Below are 18,073 nucleotides of genomic sequence, written 5' to 3'. Positions count from 1 at the left end.
CTGGAAGGAAAAGGAAGGAAGTAGAAATACACAGGAGGATAAGTTGGGTTGTAGTTGAAAGCCTCTACCAACCCTAAAGAGCACTCTGAAATGAGGTCGTTTGGAATTGTCCTGACCTGGAATGAGTAGATGGGGCCTTATGTGTCAGCCTGAGGTGGGCTGCCCAGAAAGTAGGTGTGACATATGCAAAGGGACTCTTTTCAGTGGAAGAAGGCAGACAGCTGAGGGCTCTCTGTCAGCAGGACTCCAAGCTGCTGGGAGAATTACTTCAGCTTGGAAGGGGGGCCTCAGAAGGATATTACAAGTGTCCTTTATAGGCATGTAGAAAAAGCCTATAGCAGAGGTCATATTTAATGTTAAAATGTTCCCTTTAAGATTAGAAACAAAGACAAGGAGGCCCATTATCACTATTTCTATTCAGCATTATGTGGGAAGGCATGAAAAAGCAAAGCTTTAAGGATTAAAAGGGAAACAAAATGAATATGATATGGACATTTATTTTCTTCATGGACAATCTACAAATAATTATAATAAAAAAGAGTTTGTCAGAGTCATTGGATGCAGAGTCAATATATATAGGTAAGTGTATCTATGTGTGCCAATGGCATGTCTATATTCAAGCAATTTAGAAAACCTTATTTAAAAATACTGTGAACAATGCCATAAAAATATAAATGGAAATAAATCTAACAAAAAGTATGTAATACCTTTGTGGAGATGATGATAAAACTTTATCAAGAGATGTTAGAAAATGTCTAAATAAATGGAAAGATATATAGTACTTATGAATGGAAGACTCTGAAATAAATATATTAGTTCTCTCTAAATTGATTTATAGATTTGATGAAATTCCAATAAAACAAAAATACCAGAGTGGTTTTTGTGGAATTCAACAAGCTGATTTGAAAATTTTTATGGAAGCATATACCAGGGAGGAAGAAGAAATGTGGGAAAACTTGCATTACTGGATATGACTTAACAGACTATATGACTACGATGTTGATAGGATGAGATAGACAAATGGAACAGAAGAGGAAATAGAGTCCAGAGAGCAATCTGTACATATATAGAAATCTGATTTGTGTAGATCATTGGGAAAGAGCAGGTTATTTCATAAACAGTTTAAGGGCAATCTGGTTTCCATATACTTTTTAAAATCCTGAGAACAGATCTTTATCTTCTATCATAAACAAAAATCAATCTAGGCGGTTAAAAACTTAATGTGAAAGGTTAACAACATTTCTTTTTCCAAAAAAATATTTTATTCATTTATTCATGAAAGACAGAGAGAGAGAGAGAGAGAGAGAGGCAGAGGGAAAAGCAGGCTCCATGCAGGGAGCCCAATGTGGGACTCGATCCCAGGACCCCAGGATCATGCCCTGGGCTAAAGGCAGGCACTAAACCGCTGAGCCACCCAGGGATCCCTGGCTAACAACATTTCAAGTCAAAGGTAACAACCATACAATTTCAGAATAGCATATAGAGGATATCTTCAAATTCTTGAATAAGGAAGGGTTTCTTAAAGAACATGACAAACGTGCAAATCATACAGGAAAAGATTAGCACACTCACCTACTTAAAAATCAAACATTCTGGTGATGAAAGACACAGTAATGAGAGTAAAAAAAGCAACCCCCAAGATGGGAGAAATTGTTTGCAGCTCATATTATCAACAAAAGACTAATATTTAGAATGTAAAACTTAGAAGAATCAATATGGAAAAGACACAGAAACCAATATAAAAATGGAGAAAACAGATGAGCCAGATATTTACAAGGAAGGAACACAGTCTATAACCAGAGGAAAGGATGTCAACTTTGTAAGTAATCAGGGAAATGCAAACTAAACTCAAACCAAGCAGTATAAATTATCAGTTCTCTTTTGCTTCAAAACTTAGCAGTTTAAAGCAACATAAACACTTAACACTTCACACAGTTTTTGTAGGTCTGGCATTTGGGAGTGGCTTAGCTGGGTGATTCTTGCTCAGGGTACCACAGTCAAGAAGACTGCAGTCTGAAGTGAGTGGGGTTGTAGTCTTCTAAAAGCTCCACTTCCAAGATGGCAGTTTCCAACATTAGTGTGCTAGCCATGCGAGTGAGCCTTGTGGAGAACCCGCTTGAGTATCCTTATAACATGGCAGCTGGCTTCCTTCCAAGCAAGGGATCCAAAAGCAAGTCTGGCAAAGCTGTGATGTCCTTTATGATCCCACGTCAGAAATCCTAGTCTATCATTTCTGCTTTACCTCATGGTTTAGGTAGATCAGCTGTATTTATTATGGGAGCACAGTATGGAAGGAAAGGAATTGCAAGAGGCAAGATTCGTTGAGAACCATCTTGCTACCACAGGAATAATGGCACATCTAACAGAATGCAAAAACTTAGAAGTCCACCACTCATGAAAGGGGAGAAAATTACAGTCTCTAGGACCACATGGAAAAATCTCAAGGAAAAAGAGTTATCACGTTGTATGGGCCCCTTATCTTCTTACCATTTTTCTGGCAAGAGAGAGGCATCAGGACCATTAGGTCATGTTGTCTCTCCTTAACCCAAGAGGATAGAGCAGTGGAAACTCTGCATCTGCATGTGCGATCACTGGCACGACCACATTAAGAAATATTTGCACTTCCTAGGAGATTTGTTTGAACTTGTACACAACCTGGGTCCAGCAACTTCATTCCAGATATGTCCATTAAAGATAGTTTGACATATGTGCCCTAAAAAATGTGTTCACAGTAGCCTTACTCTAAGTAGCAAAAATTCATTAACTAATCCATAAACAAACCAATCATGGCATAGTTCCTCAAGCGGAATACTATATTATAATATAGTATGAATGTACTAAACTGCACGCGTTGGTTTTAGGTAATTTCAAAAACAGTTGTTGAACAAAATACACAAGTCACAAAGAATATGCACAATTTCTTCTTTAGAGATCTATACACATGATGTAAAACTATATATATATAAAAAAAAGAATGACCAATATAAAACATCAGGTGGTAGCTACTTCTGTGGGAGAGAGAACAGGAAGTTACAGAAGGGCACTGGTAATATTCTATTTCTCAATGCCATGCAAGGTTATTGAGATTCTTTAAACTCTACAGATACATTTTATACAGCCTCTTTGTAAAAATGATATGCTTCACAACAAAAAAAATTGCAAATTAAAGTGTTCTTAAAAAGAGAATTTAAAATGTCAGGGCTATTTCAGTGAGCAAACAAATTGTTCTCAAATCTTCATCATTACACGTCAAGTATCGCTTCATCCTCTATCCTTCTTCATCAAAACAGAAAAGTGTAAATATATCAAGCCTGAAAAAAGGGAGCTGGGTTTCCTTGATTCACAAATGTTACCACAAAAGTCATGGTTATTTGCCCTCAGAGCTTCTTCTGATTCATTGTCTGGCTCCAGATCTTTGATGTGTATTTTCAGGAAAGCTGCTAAAATAGACTGAAAACAGTAAGCCCAAATCTAAACTTCATGCCAAAGAAAGATTAGAATTTCATTGAAATTGATTTCCTAGGGGAATCCTCCTCTTTTTCAGATCTGTGGCATCCATGCCATTTTAATATCAAAAAATGTATTACTCTCTTTATTCTCCATAATGTTCTGGAAATGTTTCAGAATAGAAATCTCATCAACTCCAGATCAATTACCCACATGGCCCTAAATATTAGGGTTCTCCTGTTGATAAAAGGATCAATAGAAAATATTTTCAGAAATATAGTACAATTTTTCTAATGTGTATACTAATCACTAAAATCTTTCTAAATGAAGTTCTTTCTAAATTGCAGATAGCTTTCAATAAAGTATAAGCATTTTATCTGCCTTAATTATACCAAAACCATTCACTGGCTTTAAAAAAAATCAGCACAGATTTGATAGGCCTGAGGATCAGCATAGTTCTTTGGATTCTTTTCTTTATATGTTTCACTTGATTTGCCTGCCCACTGGCAATAATATTCAGAGTAGAGCACAGATCAACAGCTCGAGTGGCTTCACACAAGCTTCTCTTTCCTGATCCATTTGTGGTGACAGTGCCTCTGGACAGTATGTGGGGACTCATATTTAGCCCCTGGCTCTTCCATTTAACTACTTCCAGAGTCGTGGTGAGAAAACTGAGACTGTAGAAAACCCAAGTGTTGAAAGATATCTTTTTACCTCTGATTCAGGCATTAAGTGCCACACAGTAGTGTACAAGCTATAACACCTCTAAGTTAGGCTGTGACATGTGTTGATGTGGGGGTCCTGCAGAAGCAAAGGCTTTTTGTTATGGTGCCAAGCACGCACCTGGCCCAGGGGTTTGAGAAGCTGAAGGATCCTAGGGAGGTGGAACAGTGGCAGGCCTACCTGTTGCCTTACTCCCAGGAGGTGAACCAGCAGATAAGCGACAGTGGGAGTGAGCTACCAAAACCAAGTCTGACTGATTAAAACTATAAAAGGATTTACTGGAAGGATATGGGGTACCTCACTGAAGTGAAGAAACAACTGACCAACCAGACTTTTGGTAAAGGGCAAGAATTAGGGTACATCCAGGAATCTAGATAGTGGACCTAGTGAGTATTTGCCCCCTCCCCCGGATACTATCATTAAAATAAATTTACCTCAGTATTTTTCTGTTCTTGTATCACTGTGCTTAACTTTCAAATTCCTGCTATTTTTGGCTAGTTTGGATCATGTGACTACTTCTAGACAAGGGGGAGTTATGGCATGATGGACAATTTGACCCAGATTGTTACAGTGATGAGTTTCGGGTGGGATGGGAAGAGATCCCATGTTTTCCAAAAGAAAATCAGGGGTTGTCACTGAAGAATATTGGCATTGATGTTGGGCTGGCAAAATGGCAGACATCCATTATGATCTTTTTATCAGGAATTAATCGGCTATATTCTTACCTAGAACCATTGAACAACTTAAATGACTGCTACAAGCATTTGGGCCTTAGTCTGCTTGGGCTGCCATAACAAGAGACCAAAAATTGGGTGGCTTACACAACAGAAATTTATTTTCTTACAGTTTTGGAGGTTGGAAGTCTAAGATCAGGGTGCCAGCGTGGTTGGGTTCTGGTGGGAGCTCTCTTTCTGCCTTGGTGGCCACCTTCTCCTTGTGTTTTCACATGGCATTTCCTGTCTCTCTCTTCCTTTTAGAAGGCCACCCATCCTATTGGATTAGGACCCCACCCTTGTGACTTCATGTAACCTTAATTATGTCTTAAAAGTCCCACCTCCCAATACAGGCATATTGAGGATTAGGGCTTCAGTGTATATATTTTGTGGGGACCCATTTCAGTCGTTGGCAGGTACCTACTACGAGGCTCATGATTTGCTAAATAACTCACTTTTGATAGTCTGCTTGTCCTCATGCATTAATTTGATTGCAGGTCTGGTGAGTGCTTACCATTTCCTGAGCAATCTGTCAGGGTTTGTCAGGCTCTATGGAGAGTCCTGCCTCTCCTCCTGGACCAAGAGACCCTGTGCCCAAAGCTGGAGACCTTGCCTCTGATGGCTCATCTGTCTCTAGGACTTTCCTGCAGCCTGGCTCTACAGCAGTCACTGCCCCAGTCTTGGTAATAATGCCTCTTCTTCTGTTTTTCTGACACCCCAACAGGAATTACTAAGAGAGGCCTTGGGGAGTTGTGGAAAGACGTGGAAGTCAGAACACCTGTGTTCTATTCCTAGCTCGAGCACTTACAAGCTGTGTGACTTTAGGGAAATCACTTCAGTTCAGTAAGTTCACTTATGCCACAAAAGTGCCTTGACTTCTTACTTACAAATTTGGGGCTAGGCATTGAGAGGTCCATGGTACATGGTATGAAGGAAAGTGTAGGATGGTATCGAACATGTGGGGGAGGGTGGGGAGCTACCAGCTAAGCTGGCAGTGTAGGTCACAGAAGGCTTTCTGGAGGAAATGACCTCGGATAAGAGAGATGAAGAATGAGCAGGAGGTGCCTGGGAGCAATGGAGGGGACAATGTAGGGAAGGGGAGACACCAAGGCAGAGGGAACAGCGTGTGCCCAGGCCCTGAGGTAGCAGAGACCTGGCGCACTGAGCTTTTGCCTGGATCAAAGAGGGACATGGCAAGGGTCGTTCATATAAACCAAGGTGGGCAGGAAGGCACGAGAAAAGCATGCAGCCATCAGCCCTGCCAAAGATTTTGTTCTGTGTCCCGGGACCGAAGGTAGGAGTAGGGGAGAGGCATGCTCCAATATGTGTCTAGTGGGGTCGTAGGGTCAAACGTGATATATAAGCTACCCACGTGTGAATGGTTACTCGGGACCTCTACTTCACTGATTTCTAGAGAATTTTGTTTTTCAACTTCTTTTCTGTATTGGTGTCCTATGGCTGCTGGAACGAATTACTGCAAGCTGAAGACACCACAAATGTATTACCTTCAGTTCTGGAGGTCCGAAGTCCAAAATGGGTCTCACTGGGCTAAAATCAAGGTGTTGGCAGGGCTGCATTCCTTCTGGAGGATCCTGGGGAGAATCTGTTTCTGGAAGCCTTTTCCAGCTTCTAGAGGCCACCTGTATTCTTGGCTCATGGCCCTTCCACTTCCAAAGGCAGGAAGGTCCAGTCCAACTTGCCTCACATCCTATCGCTCTGACACTCACTCTCCTCCTTCTCTCACTTATGAGGATTACACTGTGATTACACTGGGCCCACCTGGGTAGCCCAGGAAACTCTTCCCATCTGTAGATCCTTCTCTTCATTGCAACTGACAAGTCCCTTTTGTCATATAACGGAACACACCCACAGGTCCTGAGAGTTAGGACATGGACACCATGTCCTACCACGGACACCATTTGCCTACTGCTCCCTAGTGCAGCTTTAGTGTGTCCAAAGCATGAACAGAATCAAGTTTCCTCTTCTCTCTTTTAGGTATTGTTCTCAGTGTGTTACTGAACAGTAAAGCGAAACCCAAGGACATCCGAAGTTGGATCAGTGTTTTTTTTTTTCCCTCCTGTGTCTGAGAGATTTCAAGAGAATCCCAGAGAGCTTCCTCTTTATGAGAGGGTCAGGTGTCAAAACCACAGGCCTCTCCCAGTGCTGCTGGGGAGAGGAGCTCAACAAGTCATTTCTGGTTATCACAACTGATGCACTGTTCTCAGAATATTCCAACCATTATCTGCAAATCTTTAACTATGAATGCTTGGCCGAGCAAGATTTCCTCCCTACAGGGTTACTTGTTGGAGAGGAGGGCACTTTAAAGTATATCCCCTGACATATTTTATAGCACAGAGGTAGGAAAAGATTCAGGTGAATAAGAGAAGATATGGAACTTGTGTCCTTATGGGGGAACAGAGACAAAGCAATTCCTTAAAGTATTATACTTTGCCATAATGCTGCTATTAAGGTATGAGAAAAAACACCACTGGGGATTGTTAGTGACCCATTTAAAACGAAATTAATTGGCAGGGTATAGTTATAGAAATCTCTCCAGTGGCCGCTCTGGAGGAGTGGCTCTGATAAGGAAATAAAGGGTTGTGTTCAGGTTTTCTTTTTCCCTTTAAGCAAATGACTAGGGTTTCCTGATTCCAGGTAAAAAACTGACAACGTACTACGAGCAAGTGAAAACTTACCCCCTTCAGATGCACAATTGTACGAGACGTGAGTCCGCAGTGGCTGCACGGTGTTGGGCCTGCCAGCTTGGGCTTGGGCCTCCAGCCCCAGTGCGTGGGAGAGGGTGAGGACCTGCGGTGGGGGTGCTTTAAACTGTAGGGTGAAAATGGGCTTGAGGAGAGGATGGGTACTAGAATGTCCAAGAAGACAAGGTCATGTCTGCAAGGAGAATGGTACAATCTGTCCTCATGAGTTGCCTCCTGTGTGACAGGGACAGGAGTTGAGAATAGAAAGGTGTACTGACCAAGGGGTCTGGAGAACGAACTTTCTGGACAAATGTCCTTTTGTTTGCCCCGCACCACACTCCTGGGTCATCTGGTTAGATTTGCTTCCTCAGTGAAAATGACTCTGTTTTCCCTGGGCCTGAGAAAGCCCCTGGGAGAAGGCGCCAAAGAACTGCAGGCCGGACGGGGCCTCATCTTGGCAGGACAAATGGACAAGGGGCACCCAGTAGGCAATATCCACTTTCCTGGACTCCCAGGGCGGCTCGTTCTTCCTTTCTCAGCCACTCTCAGACCTCCACTCTCTGCTTTCCCCTCAGTGCTTGTCATTGGCCCCATCTCCTCTGCACCTTTCTGCGGCTTGCCACCCATGCCTGCACCCCGGTGGTTCACTCCCCTTAGGGGTGGGCATCCAGCAGGAGAGCAGAGGCCGCCTCTGCCGGAGTCTCCTTTCCCACACTCCAAGCAGGAACTTGGGGAGAAATTGGGGGCAGGGGGAAGGGGGGGCCTCGGGGTGTCTTTCTTTTTCTCTCAGAATCCTGGCATTGAACCCCTGCTGGGATTTATGCGCATTGCAGTCTACAGCTGGCCCAGGTCTTTCTATTACAGCTGGAATTGATTCCCCAGGTAATAAATTGAAGGATCCTCCCCAGGCTTTCTAGCAAAATTACTTATGCTATTAGTAGCATGAGGTGGGCCTTTACAAGGCAGACAAGCCACCCTGAAGTTCTGTCTGTCTGGGTGTGTGAAATGCAGAGCTACCCTCTGGCTTCGAGGAGGGGGTACGGGGTGGACATTTGCCTCTTGAGCCCCTTCCTGAGGTCTGTTCCTAGGACGACACCATCTTGAACGCTTTCACTGGAAAGCCACAGCTCATTAAAACCAACTAACTAGACACAGAGGGCAAAACAGAACAGCACTTTGAAACTCTGACTTGGCCTTAGGGTTTAGTGACCTGCCTACTCAGATTGCCCTGGTGTTGATCTTCCAGCAAAGCTGCCTCTGTAAATAAATCACCAGGTGGCCCCGTCGAAGCCTCTGAGAGGTTTGTGTCACCCCGTCTGTCACTTCTCCCTCCGGCTGCCTGCAGCTTCGACGGTTGGGTGCAGGGCTGGCAGGAACCCCAGCGGCCTGGTCGCAGAGCTGCTGAGCCGCTGCCTGAGGGAGATCAGCTGAGCTCCTGTAAAAGCCCCCCCCCCCCCCCCCCCCCCCCCCGCCCCGAGTTGTGCGCGTCCAGGATAGAGGCCTTGTGGCAGATCATCAGTAGCACCTTTTTCCAGCAGACGAGCTCCGAAAAATGTGAAGTAAAATCTTACATTATTGTTATTGTGGTCATCTCCTTTAAGGAATCACAACGAGTCCTTTTTAAATGTAATCAAATCCTAATTTTCTCTCTTCTAGAAGTGCTGCTTTTCATATGTCGGAAAATGGTTATTCCTCTAGAGAAGAGGGCACATGGGTGAGTGAGCCATTTAGCAGCAATATAGTTAAAGTGTTGAGAGTTAATCATTTCTATTCCTACTCTCAGTAAATCTGTTTTGTGTGTCCCAGCTTGGAACGTTACGGAGGACGCGAAGGAACATCTGAAGACAATATATCAGCGAGGCAGCCCGGGCCTCCCTGGGGTGCGGTATTTGTGGATGTGGGGGCTATTGAATGGGCCGGGGAAGGACGCAGTGACCTTGCAGGCCTGATGGTTTCACTTCCCGAGAGTGTCCCAGACACATCGTTTCTTTCTGTCCTCTGGGAAAAGGGGGTAATGAAAAACAGCAGAGGACATGTTCTTCAGGGACCAAAAGCAACAACAAATAGGGTGAGGAGCCGACCTTATCTCCTGGAGCCTACACTTAACGTTCCTCCTTCTCTCTGGGGCAAAACATGACATTGAACATTTAACAATACACAGTGAGCGCAGTCCCTGCTGGAACCAGAGGGGCACTCCGTAAACAAGAGTGGACCTAACACTCTAAACCAAGCAGCACAGAGGGAAGGGGTTGGTTGCAGTTATAGGACACACACACACACACACACTGTCAGCCTAGCCATAATCATCACTCCCGTCCAGTATGATGGTTTAGCATTTACAAAATGCTGCTCCCAGAGATCCCGCAGGGTGGATGTTATGGGCTGAGTTATGGCTCCCTGAAAGTAATGCTGAAGTCCTAACCCTGGGGCCTGTCGATGTGACCTTATTTGGAAGTAGGGTCTTCGCAGGAGTGATTAAATTGAGATTTGGTTGTGGTGAGTTAGGATGGACTCTAGCCCAATGACTGCTGTCCTTATTAAATGAGGACAATGTAGATGCCCATGGAGAAAAGAATGTCCCATGGGATCCCTGGGTGGCGCAGCGGTTTAGCGCCTGCCTCTGGCCCAGGGCGCGATCCTGGAGACCCAGGATCGAATCCCACGTCAGGCTCCCGGTGCATGGAGCCTGCTTCTCCCTCTGCCTGTGTCTCTGCCTCTCTCTCTCTCTGTGTGACTATCATAAATAGATTAAAAAAAAAACAAATTAAAAAAAAAAGAAAAGAAAAGAATGTCCCATGAAGATATGGATACACAAGGGAAGACAGCCATGGAACAATGGAGGCAGACATGGGGGTTATGCAGCTGCAAGCCAAATGTGCTGAGGATTGCCAGAAGGCCGATTCCAAGGCCAATTCCCTTGGCCACAAGAAGCTAGGCCAGAAGCGCTGAATGGATTCTCCCTCTGAGCTGCCAAGAAGGAACTGATCTTGCTGACCTTTTGATTTTGGGACTTTCAGCCTCTGGAATTGTTACAGAATGCATTTCTTTTGTTTCAGGCCATGTAGCTGGCAGGATTTTGTTACAGCATCCCTAGGAAACTAATACTGTGGGCCTTATATTTTTAATTTATAGGATACGAACACGGGTTTCAGAGATGCTAAGAAAGTTGCCCAAGACCACACAGTCAGAAGAAGGTTAACATGGAGACTTAAAACCTGGAGCTATTGGAGCACCTGGAGGGCTCAATGGTTGAGCATCTGCCTTCAGCTCGCGTCATGATCCTTGGGTCCTGGGATTGAGTCCCATGTCAGGCTCCCCCTGGGGAGTTGTCTTCTCCCTCTGCCTATGTCTCTGCCTCTCTCTCTCTGTATCTCTTATGAATAAATAAATAAAGTATAAAAAAAAACAAAACCCAGAGCTATGACTTCAACTATCAGCCTGCCCCCTGTCCTGTCCCCCCCCCCCCCATGACCTCTGAAAACAGTTGGCATGGAGGAGAATAAAAGAGATATGCAGCAATTTGTATCTGGGTGAATGACTACTCAGAAGAATTGAAATCAGAGATATGTGTACACCCGTATTTATAAGAGCATTATATACAATGGCTAAAGGGTGGAAGCAACCCAAATGTCCATGGATGGATGAATGCATGAACAAAATGTGGAATATCTATGCAGCCTTGAAGAGGATGGAAATTATGACCCATGCTATGACATGGAATGAACCTGGAGGACAGTTTGGTAACTGAAACAAGCCAGTTACAAAAAGACAAACACTGTATGATTCCACTCCCATGAGGTGTCGAGAGTAGTTAAATCTATAGAGACAGAAAGTAGGAGGGTGGCTGCCGGGGACTGGGGAGAGGGGGCGGTGGGGATAGGGTTCACTCTTATAAGAGGTAACCAACCTCCAGAACTCTTTCAGCAATATAAATGTACTCAATACTACTAAACTAGACCCTTAAAAGTGGTTAAATGATAGTTTATGTGTATTTTTGCCACAGTTTTAAAAGGAGAGAGATGTGGATGGGGCTTGTTCTGCTAACAGGATGGTTCGCTTGGCGTAGCTGCGAGGAGGCGGCCAGACCGCACAGGCTCGCGTCCTCACACAAGAGAATAGTGTGCCGTCTGCCCGCGACCTGCCCCCAGTGGAGGCATTCAGAGAAGGGAGGTCACCTGCCTTCCTGCGGGGGTCTGGAAGCCCACGCTCTGACGGTGGCCGCCTTTGGCCTTCACACCAGCACGCACTCCGGCCGGCACTGTTACTCCAAGCTGTTCGAGGCGGCTTGGCTCAGGTAGTTAGCATCTGCCCTTGAGACTTGGAGAGCCACGTGCTTCTCTCAAAAGACTTGAGGAAGACAAGTTAGTCTTACTTGTTAGTAGAAGAGCGATTTTAACTGCCTCACTTCCTGAGTTTGCTGGCTTGTGGTGAAGACGAGAGCCATGAGGGGCCCTCTCAGGGCCTATTCCTTTCACCTCCGATCCCCTGCTCCTTGGTAGCAGAGCTCTGGCCCACAGGGTAAGAGACAGCTTCGGCTCCCTGCTTCCTGGACAGGAGCTGAGCACTGAGCTGCTCCGGGCTCTGGGCCGTGGGCCCTGGCCTGCAGGGGTGCGTCCTCAGCACTCTGGGCGAGGGGTACGTGGCCATTTTGTTTGCATCTTCCCTTGTTTTTGTGTTGCTGACACACAGGTATAGTCTCACTTGATGTTTACAACCCATTCTACTGAGATTTTCAGGGGTGCAAAACTGAACTGAGAGTTTCAGGAGTGCAAAGGGGCTCCACAGATACATAGCATCATACTGTTATATGAGTGTGCTGTTTACTCTCCATCTGGTCCTTTAGATCAACTCTGTCTTTCTCTGCTGACCTCTAAAAATGACACACATGCCCAGTGCTCCCCGTGCTTTCTGGCCTCCATTTGGGTTCAGCCCCTGGGAGACCCTGGCAGGGGACAGGAGGTGCCCATGGTAGTATGGCCTCTCCTCCCTCCCTGTAGCTTATGGATGCATTCTGCTGGTGAGGCCACAGTTTCTGTGGGCATACAGTGGGGTGGCCCCTCGTGGCTTTGGCTTTCCCAGAGTTCCAGCAGTAGCCTCCTCCTGCCAAATGACAAAATGAAAACAATTTAGTAATGAGTCTGAGGTCCTTTATTCAAGGAAAAACAGCTCATGGACTAGGGGAGCAATCTTCCAAAGGATTCTGGGCCAGGGTGAGTTTTATAGGGTGTTAGAAGTGGCAGCATGGAAATAGGGCAGGATTGACTGGGGCTGCATATCTGACCTTATTTAGAAAGATCAAGGAACAAGGAAATAAATGTAGAGTCCAGAGTTGGCTTGGAGTTGGGGATTGGCTGACTGGATAGACTGGGTTTCTGGTCCAGTGGAACATTTACAGCAACACTAAAGTTCCATTTGCTGACAGAGCACCCTGGGCAGGAGTGGCTCCATCTTGGGCCTAGAAATTTACTTCCACACTCCTTTTGCCCTTTAGGCTTTGGGGTGTAACACCTAACTGCTGGTGTTAGGCCCTGGGTGTTTCCTTATCTTTTGGTGACTCTTTAATTCTTATCCACACCTCTGTCAGTAGCTCTATTACTAAACTCTTCAATTACTCTTGTGAGCGCCATCGGAGTCCTGCTGAGACGCTGACTGATATATAGTGAATGCCAGGAGAAAAAAAAATATTATCACAGAGATCCAAGGGGCTGGGATAGGATAGGTAATATAAAAAAAAATACAAATCAAGAGTTGATTGATATACTGAGGTTCTGTGACTCACTGACTGGAATTTTTAATGTGAAAGGCCCAACGGTTCTACCGACTTGATTCTGCGGCTTTTTATTTTTGGTAGTCTTAGCATCTTTTAAGAGTTCTGCCCTCTGTATATTCTGACCATGATTCCTGCCCATAATTCTTGACCATAAGTGTGAATGTTTTGGGGACCAGCTACTAGGAGGAGCTACACACAGGTGACCTAGTCCAAAAAGATAATATTAATAGCAAATAATGATGACAGCGAGAGAGACAGCTAACATTTATTGTGTATTATCATATGCTGGGAATTGTGTTCAGTCTTTTATGGAGCATCTCATGGAATCGCCACAACAGCTCCATGAAGCAAACACCCACATTTACAGATGAGGAAACCAAACTTAGAGAAGCTAAACACCTGCTTTAGATTTTACGTTTACATTGCAAACCCAGGCAACATGATACAAGAGCCAGGGCTGTTACTGGATGGTTTTCCCCAAATGCGGCTCTTGTACAGGTGACACAGGAGACAATTTGGGGGCAGTGTATGGGTGATGAGTTTGATTTGATTAATTATGTACTTACATTTAGGATTACCTTCTATTTATGACAAGTGATACTGGTTTCCCCTTTTCAAAACTGGTGTAGTTTCCCTTTCCAAATAATGAAAAGAGAAAAACTACATAAATTCAAATAAAAAATATTAAGGAATTATGTAGGCTGAGGTTGAGTAGGGCCAAGATTCTGACTCAAGCTTCGGGAACACTGTATCGCTCCACACCGGCCCTTGGTGAGGTCCAAGCGTCGACATAGAACTAGACTCTGCTAGACGCTAAAAAATTAAACATCTATTCATCTGCTCCCAAATGCCTTTCCTGATTAGCGTACCCACATTTTGCCTATTTCTAGAGACTGAATACAGCTTTGGTTTTAAGGTTTCTATGCCACCAATTGGCGCATGTAGAGTTGACAATGAAGGCAATGAGAGCATAACATGGGAGTTGTGTTGGTTCGTGTGTAACTTCTTAGCTGAGGGAGGCTGTACAAGTGGGAGTAGCGTTATGATCAGTAACAGGAGAAGAATAGTCCTCAGCTCCCCTGTTGTATAGATGGAGCTCTTCTTGCTCCACTTGAATTACATGAGTGCCTATGATTGGGCTCCCCGGCCTTGCATTCGCAGGACCCCAGCCCTCTCCAAGTCACGGCCACTGCATTTCTTGGAAATCAAATACAGTTTCTCACCAGATAGGGTAAAGTCCCTAAACCTTAATTAGAGGCACTAAGACACCTTGTAAGACAATGGCAGTCTCAGATTCATGTTTCTTACCTCCCCCGGATGCCCCCCAAATGTGCCACCTTACTGCTATCACCACCATCGCCACCACTACCACCACTGCCTCTACTGCGACTGCTGCCACCATTACCCCCTGCCCCCCCAATCACTACCACTACTTCCCCTTCCTCCTGAAGCTCAAGTCTCTTCCAAGTTCCTCATCCAATCCTGACTCAGGCCACATATTAGTGGCTACATAATAGTGGCAGGAGGGAGGTATTCAGCATGAGCCCATCTGTACTGTTGGTCTGAGCCATTATATACCCCAGTACCCACCGCTAGGCTTCCAACTAGTTTTATCCCCTGGAAGACTTGATTCTGACGGGGGGCAGGGTAGGGTGAGGTTTTGGGTTTTGTTTTTTTTTTTTCCTTCCAATTCCAAGTCCTCATTACCTGGCTCTAGAGGAGGCCTCCAGCATGGATTTTTTCCTCCTTGGCTGATTGTTGGGTCATAGCCCTTCAGAGCTGAGAGACTGAATTATAGGAACAGGCCAGACTGCATATAAAAATCTGCAGCAACCTGCCCAGGAAACCAATCCCCGTATCTACAATAAACAATGCAGAAAGCCAGTCTGCTCTAAGTCAGACTTCCAGGAAGCCAGGCTGCTATCTCTAGTGACAATCCAGGAAGCTGCACAATACCTTCTGTAACCATTGGCCCCAGACAGTCAGGACTTGATTGATAACTGAGAGCTTCCCTAATTTTTGTCCTTGTTTTTAACTTACAACCAACCACAGGAAGCCAAATATGTGCCCCTAAGCAGTCATATAGGATGTTCCACTTCTAGTTAGCCTCCCTACAGCTTCCCTGGACCAACAGCTTCCAATCGGGGCACTCCTGAAGTCCTCACTTTTTTTCCACTCTAAAACCTTGCGCCCTCTGTCTGGAGTCTCTACCAGAAGGAAGTCATGATGGCTGACTCCCTTGCTATAGCCAGCTCAGAACACATGGCCTTTGCTTTTCTTATTTAGTTGGTCTTTATTTCCACAGAGCCCAATACGCTTACCCTGTAGTGCTCTGACTGATGATGAGGCTCCAGACCCTAGACAAGATTCCCATCTTGTGGACAAGATTCCCATCCTTTTCTGTGGAGAAGAGTGTGGCCAGGGAAGTGTGTCAGCATTAGTACTTTTGTGCGGAAGGGCCCAGGCAGGGCTTGGCTGGACTCCTTATAACATATGTGGGGCGCTGGCTTCTTTTAAGAGCAAGACTATACCTGGGGTTTAGCTCTGGTTCTTTATGTCCCAGGTCTACCCACTCCCTGAGGGTTGGGGCCTAGCCTCACTCTTACCAATTCCTCCTTCTTAAGGATTAAAGCCTGTCTTAGGAACCCACGATCACTAGAGTGGTCCTAAGCCCCAATGATTGCATTTACTCTCTGCCAGCTGTCTGTCTTTAGGGCCAAGTTGGGCTGCTCAGATTCTCCTTGTCCCTCTCCTGCTCTGCCCCCCAGGGATCCTCAAAGCCCTTACTTTCACCCTCTGCCACCGCGCACACTTACCGCTGCCTGTATCAGATGTGGGGCTAGCCAGCTCTGTTCTCACAAGCTGCCCAACACAATCCTATCTGAATCATTCAGTCTCCCTGCCAGGCTTGGCTCTGGCCAAATTTTGTAACAGGTTGAGAAGTGACCACAGGATGGCACTCTGAAGCTGCTCTCAGCTAGCCAGCAAACTACAAAGTCTCCAGGGAAGCCGGATCTGTATTTTTCTGTTTTTGTGAATGTCAGAAAAACTGAAAAATGATAATGATCAACAACCTCCAGAAATCTTAATATGATTTTGCCGGGAAATCTTCCTAATCAATGGCCACTGGTGTTTGACACTTGCCAAACATGAGTCAACTAGCCTTCTTCTGCACGCATCCCCACCGCCCAGGGTCCTCTTCTCTTTGTACCCACACCTTCTATCCTAAAAAACTTGCCAGTTGCTATGAACCCAAAAATACACACACAGAGATTTAAGAAAGATTAAAATGTCTTACCTAAGCATGAGTGAAATGATTTCTCCTTTTGTTTGGGTCTATCATTATGCTAAGTAAATAGAAGCCTTTTCCCTTTCCCATATACATAGCTGGGCAAATCACATGCACGAATGAAAACTGCCCACATCTAGAAAAATCCCTCAGCTGCCCTGGCTGATTAGTCATTACACATTTACATAGCACAGACAAGGTTGCCCAGGTAATCACACAAACATTTGGTATTTTCCTACACCTTCCCAGATGATTCAAATTCTTAGGAATTGAGGTTTGTTTTGTGCATGCTTTTAAAAACAGCAGTGGTGAGGTTTTCTTGGACTTCTTTTTTCATGTGACAAATGATAGCCTGATACTCTCTGAGCTCCGTGTGAAAGACAACAAAGCACAGTGGGGAGACAGACATCTTTAGGGTCAAGGTGGGGAGGAAGGGGGAGCTGAATCCTGGCTCAACCCTTACTTTATCTGTGACCTTGGCCAAACGTTCTCAATTTCTTTTGCCTTTAATACCTTTAATATGCTTATCTATGAACTGAAGGAAGGAGTTTTTGACTTCTAAAGTTGTTTGGAGGGATAAATAACGTGAGTTTGCACAGTAGGTGCTCACATTGGTAGCCGGTATTCCTCTGTGTAGACTGGATGATCACAGAGTATAACCTATGGTGGAACAACGGAAAGGTTAGGAAAGTTCCTGGTGCTTCTTCGGAAACCCCATGTGGTGATTAAGAGCATGGTCTTTTGAGTCAAACTGTCTGGATTCAAACCCTTGTTTTGCCACTTTTGTAGCAGACGAATTCAGGAAAGGTAAGATAAGCTTTCTAAGCCTCAGCATCCTAGTTCGTGATGGTGATAACCGTATTCCCTGCCTCAACACTGAGAAAACGCAGGTGTTAAGGGTGAGATTTTGTCCCCCCCTCAAAAAGATGTTGAGGTCCTGATCACCAGTACCCAACCAAGGCACTTTAGTTAGTTAGCAACAGGCTCTTTGCAGATGGTCAAGTTAGCATGAGGTCCTGGGGGGCGGGGGGTGGCTAAGCCCATGCAACACGTGTCCTCGTAGAAGAGGAGATTTGGACACAGAGAGACACTTACACAGGGAGCACACGATACGGAGGTGAAGGCAGAGATTGGGTTGTGCATGTACAAGCCAAGGGATGCCAAGATTGCCAACAAGGCAGCAGGAGCTACAAAACAGATTCCCCTCAAAGACCTCTGAAGCAACCAATCCTGCCCACACCTTGATTTCAGACTTCTGGCCTCCCCAACTGGGAGACAATACATTGTTTTCGTTAAGCCCCCCAGTTCGTGGCACATATGGCAGCCCCAAGAAACTAGCACCTGGAAGCCCGAACCCAGCATGTGGCACCTGGGAGGCGCCCACACATGGGAGATATTACTGCTGCTGTTGGCCAGTGAGACCTCTCCC

At 45.2% G+C, this 18,073-nt stretch overlaps 1 long non-coding RNA gene across 1 annotated transcript in view; it reads left to right on the top strand.

The window, feature by feature from the left end:
* Positions 1 to 18,073, top strand: part of LOC112922757 (uncharacterized) — an 80,210-nt gene that overhangs the window by 55,536 nt on the left and 6,601 nt on the right. The window lies entirely within an intron of this gene.

Source organism: Vulpes vulpes, chromosome 1 (genome assembly GCF_048418805.1).
Source record: "Vulpes vulpes isolate BD-2025 chromosome 1, VulVul3, whole genome shotgun sequence".
NCBI classification, from domain to species: domain Eukaryota; kingdom Metazoa; phylum Chordata; class Mammalia; order Carnivora; family Canidae; genus Vulpes; species Vulpes vulpes.
Note: the sequence above shows the minus strand (reverse complement) of the source record. Positions and strands in the feature narration are given on the sequence as shown.